This window comes from Salvia hispanica, chromosome 4 (assembly GCF_029641045.1).
Source record: "Salvia hispanica isolate PSC_SH4W2 chromosome 4, Shi_PSC_v1, whole genome shotgun sequence".
Classification (NCBI taxonomy): Eukaryota; Viridiplantae; Streptophyta; class Magnoliopsida; order Lamiales; family Lamiaceae; genus Salvia; species Salvia hispanica.
The window spans coordinates 13,465,099-13,473,105 of record NC_142695.1 but is presented as its reverse complement, the minus strand read 5'-3'; the positions used below and the strand labels follow the sequence as shown (position 1 = coordinate 13,473,105).

Here is an 8,007-nt window from a genome sequence, read left to right as displayed (position 1 = left end):
CGCTAGGCGAGAGTCCTTACACTAACACGCGTTCCGGTCCTCCAACGATGGCCCTAAGCCGCCCAAGCCACCTTTGAACTCCAACCGTGATGAACGCCATTTTTGGGAGATGGTTAGGTTTCACCGGCCTTGTCCCGGGCTGTTGGCTCCCCATCGTGCGCCGTAGCCGTGACTTCGTCGGATTTGGCCGGCGGCTCCTAGTCGCTGGCCACCAAATGTGAGGAAGACCGAGCCAACCACCGTCCTCGGGCGCGGCAGCCTTCGGCAGGCTCGTCAGCCAAAGCTGCCGCTACACGACAAGGTCGGCAGCCTGGCACCAGCCTGCGCCTGATCCGCCTTGTCTCGACATGCTTTGTCTCGACTTGCCGGTCAATGCCAGCACGTGCCTCGGAAGGCACGAGAGTGCAGGATCGGCGTGGACCACACGTGCCCTAGTCCACGCGCCAACAAACTTGGGGCAGTGTGCGCACGCGCTTAGTCCTAGTCACGCGCGTGGCAGACCGCGTGGCTTTTCCATCCCGTACTGGCCTGCTTCGCCCGACCATGATGCGGAGATGGCTTGGTCAAGGCCGTAACAATCCAAGGGTCTTTCGACACCTTGAGTTCACCACCTACCCCCTCGGTGTATACACGTCATATGGACGGGGCCATGTGCTAGACGACACCCCTGCCCGAGGTCAACCAAGTACTTCCCTACACACACCGTGGCGATGTCAAGGCCCACTCGTGGGATTCCCCGTCAAGAGTTCCGACCGCAGCCAACCTTGCTTGGTCCTGCTCAAGGTTGATATTAGGGCATGATCCAACTCCGGTATGGAGTTTTTTGTAATAGTTACACTAGATGTTAGGCTAGTCGACCATGGGCTTGTCCATGGCTTTCCCGCACCTAGATTCCATGTATAGGGTTAGGTGTGTGCGGTTCCAACCACGAGGCCACTGCCCTCGTGTGACTTCTTGTACCCCCATTTCCTTGCACTTTTAATTTTACCTATTGAAACACCAAAAAAAAAAAAAAAGAGCAGCTTTGGAGTCAGATTTTTCTTTCAATTCCAGTTCCTTAGACTTCAAGGAACTAATAATCAAGTTCAGGGAGGCTGTGTCCCTCCCATACTTAATTGCAGCCTTGACATCACTATAAGAATCTGGAATTGAGTTCATGAGAGCAATACTGGTGTACTCATCAATTTTTTTGTCTCCAGATCTCTTGATATCCCGCACAAGCTTAGAAAAAGTGTCAATATTGTCATCAATATCCTTGGATAAATCCAATTTGAATTTAAACAACTTTTCAAGCAAGTACATGCGGTTAGACATAGAAGTCTCAGTATATAACTCATCAAGTTTATCCCACATATCCTTGGCATTATCTATAACACCAACTTTCCTAATAATAGAGTCACTCAAACTCAAAAGGATAGTAGAGCAGGTAAGTTCATTCATCTCAGCTTTCTTAGCATCATCATCAGAATCAGAAAATTTCCCATCTATGGCCTTAAAGACTTTTTGCTGAATTAAAACACATTTCAGCTTCTGTTTCCAAATACTGAAATCATTCTTTCCATTGAAAGGAATGAGTCCAAAAGGGAGGTTGGCCATTTTTCACAGAAGACACAGGGCTATAAACACCAACCACCACTCAGTTTTCAAAAGAAACACAGAAAACAAGCAACACAGACAGAAAACAGAAGCTGCAGTGAAAATAACCAAAATAATGCAGGGTCACTAGAAGTAACAAAGTCCAGAGGGAAGTCTAACACCCCAGAACATTCAATCAGTGGATTTCCCAGTTCACAATCGCTTGATTTATCAAGGGCGCAGGGGGTCACACTGAGGAACCTCAGTTCTGTGGCAAACAAGTTTTAAATAGGCTTCCTACTGAACTATGACACCAACACCTCAGGTTATTCTCACCAAGAAAACACAACAAGAAACAAACAGACAGGCCAGAGGGAAATTAAAACACAAATACTCGCGGAAAACACAAGAGGACCCAAAGAAAACAGAGCTAAGAAGGAAATACCAGAGCAAGAGATCTCGCGAAGATCTCTCGTACCCAAAAGAAGTTACCAGAAAACTCACTGAGAAGGCCAGATCCTTGGAGGAGGCTAACCACTAGCCTTGGCTGATCCTAACGTGGCTCTAATACCACTGTTAGGGATCGACCAGCCGAAGGCTAAGGTTGAACAACCGAAGTCTACACAATTTGTGAGGTGATCAACCCTCACTAAACAGATCAAATACAAGAAAGAACAAGATCTAAGCAACTATTTGATTAGATCTTCCTGAAACATCAATACACGGTTAGTTACTTCAAGGAAACAATCTATGCCTACAAAATAGACAAAGAAAAGAGAAAAGTGAAAGAGGATCTTGAAACACAGTAGGCTCAAGTTGCACCACGTACAACCGCACAGGTCTATTAACACCAAGCCCACAAATCCCCAAATCTCAGCTTGATTTGCCACAAGAGTGAAGAAGCAACAGGTAGACCACAATCCACCAATGATGTATCTCAGAACCCTAGATCCAGTGGCCTTGAATCGAACCAACACAAGACTGCACACCACACTCTCCAAGTTTCTCCTCGCACACCCTTAGCCACACCAGGAACCTCTCACGGTCAAGAATCACAGACCAGAAACCAGAGGTTTCCTTCACACCGCTCACACACTCACCAGAGATTAACCACTCAGGAGAAAGAGAGAGAGGAAGAAGATCTAAGCCAGAGCACAGAGAATCACAAGGGACAAACCCTAGAATTGCAGAGCGTAGCTATTCAGAGGGAAGGGAGAAAACCGAATGAATGAGAAAGATCTAGGGTTAGGATGTTAAAAGGCTTCTCTCAAACACCACCCGGGCCAAACACACACACAACTGGGCCACTGGATATTGGGCTTGGTTACTAAACATTGGCAATTGGGATTTTAGGGATAAGGGCCATATAACATCACATCAACATTTGTATAGTGATTATCAGAACAATAAGTTGTACTGCAAACAATTAGTACAATTTTTATAAAAACAAAAAGATTAAAAATCAACATTTGGAAGTTACTGGCTTATATTTGATGATGCTAGTCTACAAAAGATGATTATGCTGTTTTTTTTTTATTTGTTAGCAGTGTGATAAATGTACAAAGTAGAGAGGATTATTCAATATTTTTTAGTATTTGGAAACTGCAGTGCAAGCGTGCAATTCTACATATTCTAGAATTGATTTGAGGAAAAATTATAATGCTATGTTTTGCTGTTTGTGTGGTGTAGGGTGGAATATGGAAATATAAGGGGCATGCTTCACTTTAATCAATGAAATGATTATGGCAAATGAGCATTAACATCACATACTTATATTACACCTTTGACATACTAATAATCATCATGCTTATGTTCCATCCAACTTTTGCCTATTCAAATAAAAGTTTTTTTATGGCACCATCATTCTGCCTCCATAAAGCAATGCCCTATAACACAAAAAGTTATTCTTGGAACATTTCTTTAAACATTCAAGTATTGCTTAGCATCCAAGTTATAATAATACAAGAGAAATTGACAAATTCATCTTCTTTTTTGAGGAAGAAACCTAAGCGAATATGTAACATTTTTGTGATCAATATCAATCACAAGAGTTGGAGCTGGTGAACACAAATCCAGTAACTGTAAGGAACAAAACAAATGTACATATCTTACTCACAAAGGAGATTTCAAAACTAATGAAAGATTTCATGAGAGACAACCTACTTTCTTTGTATATTGAAACAAATACTACTGGATTCCTCTTCACCTAATACCAACAATTTTTAACTTCAATATTTCTCTTTTAGATTATGATTCCATTTCTTCCTTTTCTGATGAAGAAGTCTGGATGAGCTCCAAAATCCTTATGACCTCGTCCATGTCCGGGTGATTTGATGGAACTTGAGAGGCACATATCAAACCAAGCTTTACAATCGGAACTGCCTCCACCATTGGATAACCGCCTTTAAGCTTCTTGTCGATACATTCCTCTATCATGCCTTCATCTAACGCTTCCCTCACCATGTCGCTCAGCACCACCACGTCATCTTCCATGTACTCCACGGCTCTTTTCCCAGTCAATACCTCGAGAGTCAAGACCCCGAATCCATATACATCACATTTGTCAGTGATCTTCACAGTTTGGCATGCGAACTCTGGGGCAGTGTACCCAAGTGCACTCTAAACCTTGCTGCTCAGTATATAACGGTCAAATGCTGGGAGCAGCCGGGCAAGGGCGAAATCTCCCACCTTCGGATCACCAGATACGTCGATCAGAACATTGCTTGACTTTATGTTGTAGTGAATGACATTCATCCGGTGCAGATGAGCTAGCCCTTTAGCAGTACCGAGGATTACGTTGAATCTTTGTTGCCACGTGAGGCAGCTGTCGTCCCCTCCATCTTGGAGATGTTTGTGCAAACTTCCTGCAGAGACGTACTCATTAATCAGCAGTTGCAACGAAGGCGTCCAGTAATATCCTTCAAGTGTCATCAGATTCTGATGTCTGATTTTGCCTAATGTTTTAACTTCCCTCTCAAAATCTGCTTGACATTTTGTCAAACTCGTGGTGTTAAGCTTCTTGATTGCAACGGGGCGTCCCCCTCGAAGCTCTGTCTTGTAGACAGCCCCAAAACCTCCGCGTCCGAGCTCACAGTTCTTATTGAGCAGCGATTGAGCCCCAGTAGCAAAATCAGCTTCTCCGGAGAACATGACAAGCTTCCCATAGTTGGCTTCAGTGTCGTGGGAAGGGCTAAAATCATCACTCCCGGAGAATGTGAATGCAGCAGCAGACTGTGCCATTGAGGTACGCGCATGCATGTTCAGGATAGAGACTGTGACGACACCAAGGGCTATAAAGACAGCTGCACCAATAGCCACAAGGGAAGATACGCTGAGCACAATTCGCTTGTGATGAAGATTTGGTGGATTAGGGCCATGATTCGATACGGATGAGTTGGGGTAGAGGACTAAAGGCTTGGGATGGACAGCAGGGCATGATTGCTTGACAATGGAGCCACATAGGGATGGATTGCCAATCACAAATGACGAGGGGATGGTGTTGAAGAAGCCACCAACCGGAAGTTCCCCCTCGAGATCATTGAAGGAGACGTTAAACCAAACAAGATGCAAAAGATTTGTCAGTTCTTTTGGCAGGCTACCCGATAAATTGTTGAAGGACAAGTCCAAGACCTCGAGGTTTGTTAAGTTTGTGACTGAACCAGGAACAGGACCGGTGGGATTATTCTGCAATAACACCCTATAAACGTATCAAAACAATGTTAGATCAAACCATTTTCAGAGTCAAAATGCAATCAGATCTTGCAAACATGATAAAGACAACTCACAATGAGGTCAGAGAAGAGCAGTTCCCAATTTCTGTTGGAATGGCTCCACTCAGCATATTGCTCTCCAATCTCAGTTGTTGCAGTGAAACAACGCGTCCAACCTCAGTTGGGATGCTCCCAGATAGCCGATTGTGACTGATATCAAGAACACAAGTCGTGTTAAGCTCACCTATACTTGTTGGAATAGAACCAACTAAGGAGTTGTGGGATTAATTCAAGGCCTGCAGCTTACTGAAATTCCCAATAGCAGCTGGAATCACACCAGTTAATGCATTGGACGACAAATCTAAGGCCTCGAGGCTTTGAAACGACTGCAACCACGAAGTGGGAAAGGTGATGCTCCCACTGTACCTATTACCAGAGAGAGATGCACTCTCCAAAGCGAACATAAAAAGCCACGAAGGCAGATTGCCAGAGAACGAGTTGTGCCCGAAATCAACAACATTAAGGTTCACACAACCACCAAATGACTCAGGTAAGCCTCCCAAAAACCTATTTCTTGACATATTAAGTTCTTTCAAGGATTGCAGATTGCCTAAAGCACTAGGCACCCTACCAGAAAAGTTATTACCAGAAATGTATAAGAATTCCAAGCTTCTCATCTCTCCAACCCAATCAAGAAACTCTCCTGTCAATGAGTTCATACTCACATCAAGATATCTACGCAACTCAAGTTTCCTCATTGAAAGAGGAAGACTGCCACTAAAATAGTTACCACTAAAATCAACACTCTTGAGCATCAAACAGTTTCCAAGATTTTCAGGCAGCCAACCAACAAGATTATTGTTTCTCAAACTAATGACTCTCAAATCAGACAATGCCTCAATCCCTCCCGGAACATCACCCTCGAACAAATTATCAGACAGAGCAAGAAATCGAAGAGAAGTGAGAGACCACAACCCGGGTAGCAACTGACCTGAAAGACAATTCAAAGAAAAATTCAGCCTCTGCAGATTCGAGCAAGAGCTCAAGGACTGCGGCAACGGGCCAGTGAGAGTGTTCTTAGCTAGTGAAATCGCCTTCAACCGCCCACATTGCTGGAAAAGCTCCTCAGGAATCGAGCCAGAGAAACTGTTGTCACTCAAATCAAGAACCTCAAGAGATGGAATTTGAGCAAGAGTGGGACTAATTGGCCCTGAAAAATTGTTTCTTGATAGTTGTAAAAGTGTGAGGGACTGTAACCGGAGCAAGCTTCTCCCAATGTGGCCGGACAGAGAGAGTCCATCAAGAATGAGCTCCGTGACCCGGTTGGTAGTCGGGTCGCATTTCACCCCGAACCATTTGCAGGCGACGTTGTCTTGTTCGTTCCAAGAAGTGAGGCGCGAGAGTGGATCAACGAGGCCGGCTTTGAAGGCTATGAGGCCCAAAACGTCGTCGTTGAGAGGCGGGTCGAGAGATTGAACCGAGAGTAGCGGAGACAAGAAGAGGAAAGCCACAAACTTCATCCGCAGCAGCATTTCTCAGTCAAGAAAATGTGAAAGATTGGATTTTTATTGAAGAGTTGAGAGTGTTTCAAAAAGCATTTCCAGTGGATTGCGAAATGCAGAGGTTTGGAGTGTTTTTTGGGGGTATAGTTGAAGAGTGATCGCACAATTTGGAAGAATGGGAAGGAAATTTAGAAGAGAAGAAGTGATGACTGATGATGGTTGGTCATTCAAGTTGATAGTGCGGTTGCCAGTGTGCCTTCAATACTCATAACATTTGCTTTTCTCAATCTATCTGTCTTGGAATGCAATGTCCTATTCTTCAATTCACGCTTTTTGATGCCATCCTATATTCCATACTTTTCACGTTGAGTATTTACTGCTTTTGTTTACCTTATCTCTCAATTCTAGATTGAATGAAAATGAAGTGTTATTTTCAAGTTTACATCCACTTAAGAATGAAGATCCACCAATAACACAATGCAATTATGTTTCCACTGATTTTCATATTGATTTAAGCGTTGCCATTTTGCCAGTGTCTACGAAAGAGACTTGAATTTCAATAATGGTCACACTTTTTCCACAATCATTCAATTTGAGATTATGATAATTTTATAACACTACCTCCTTCATTTTGGCGAAATTAAACTATTTTTTTTCATTTAAATAACTATAAATTCATTAATTCAACGCTGCATATTTTCCAGTTTCGAGAATTTCAATTTTGAGCCACCTCTAGATCTGATCTAATTCCATATTGTTGACTAAGTGGGAAAATGCAACAGATTATTCGTCGCTTATTGTTTAAATAAGCAAAAAGTTTATGGCAATGTATGTTTGAGACGACAAGATCATTAATTTGAAAGATTAAATAATTGATTTTATCCGAACACATAACCCTAGACTAATAGTGGAAATTAGTTTAAAATTAATTGGCATTACATTAAGAAACTAAGATACGAGTAAATCCAACCAAATGTATGTGTTAGTGTTTGTTGATATCGAATAAGCCACAACATAAAACAGGTCGAATTCAACTTGTAACCTTCAATTCACATTATAATGTTTTATTATAAGTTACACCAATAAGGGATCATTTTTTAGTTTTGAGAAATACAAAATGACAAAAAATAAAAATAAAAAATTGGAGAATTTAAGTTGGTTGCATTGCTAATTGCTTTTTCTGTTTTACTTTATTTTTTTAAATTTCAACCTTGAGTACT

General features: G+C 42.5%; 1 pseudogene across 1 annotated transcript; it reads right to left on the bottom strand.

Moving 5' to 3' along the window:
* Positions 1 to 3,626: 3,626 nt before the first annotated feature.
* On the bottom strand, positions 3,627 to 7,064 carry LOC125193723 (leucine-rich repeat receptor-like protein kinase PXC2; annotated as a pseudogene). Its single transcript, XR_016137783.1, has 2 exons — positions 5,361 to 7,064; positions 3,627 to 5,272 (listed from the first exon to the last, which is right to left on the bottom strand). The product of XR_016137783.1 is annotated as a leucine-rich repeat receptor-like protein kinase PXC2 (transcript).
* Positions 7,065 to 8,007: the final 943 nt, after the last annotated feature.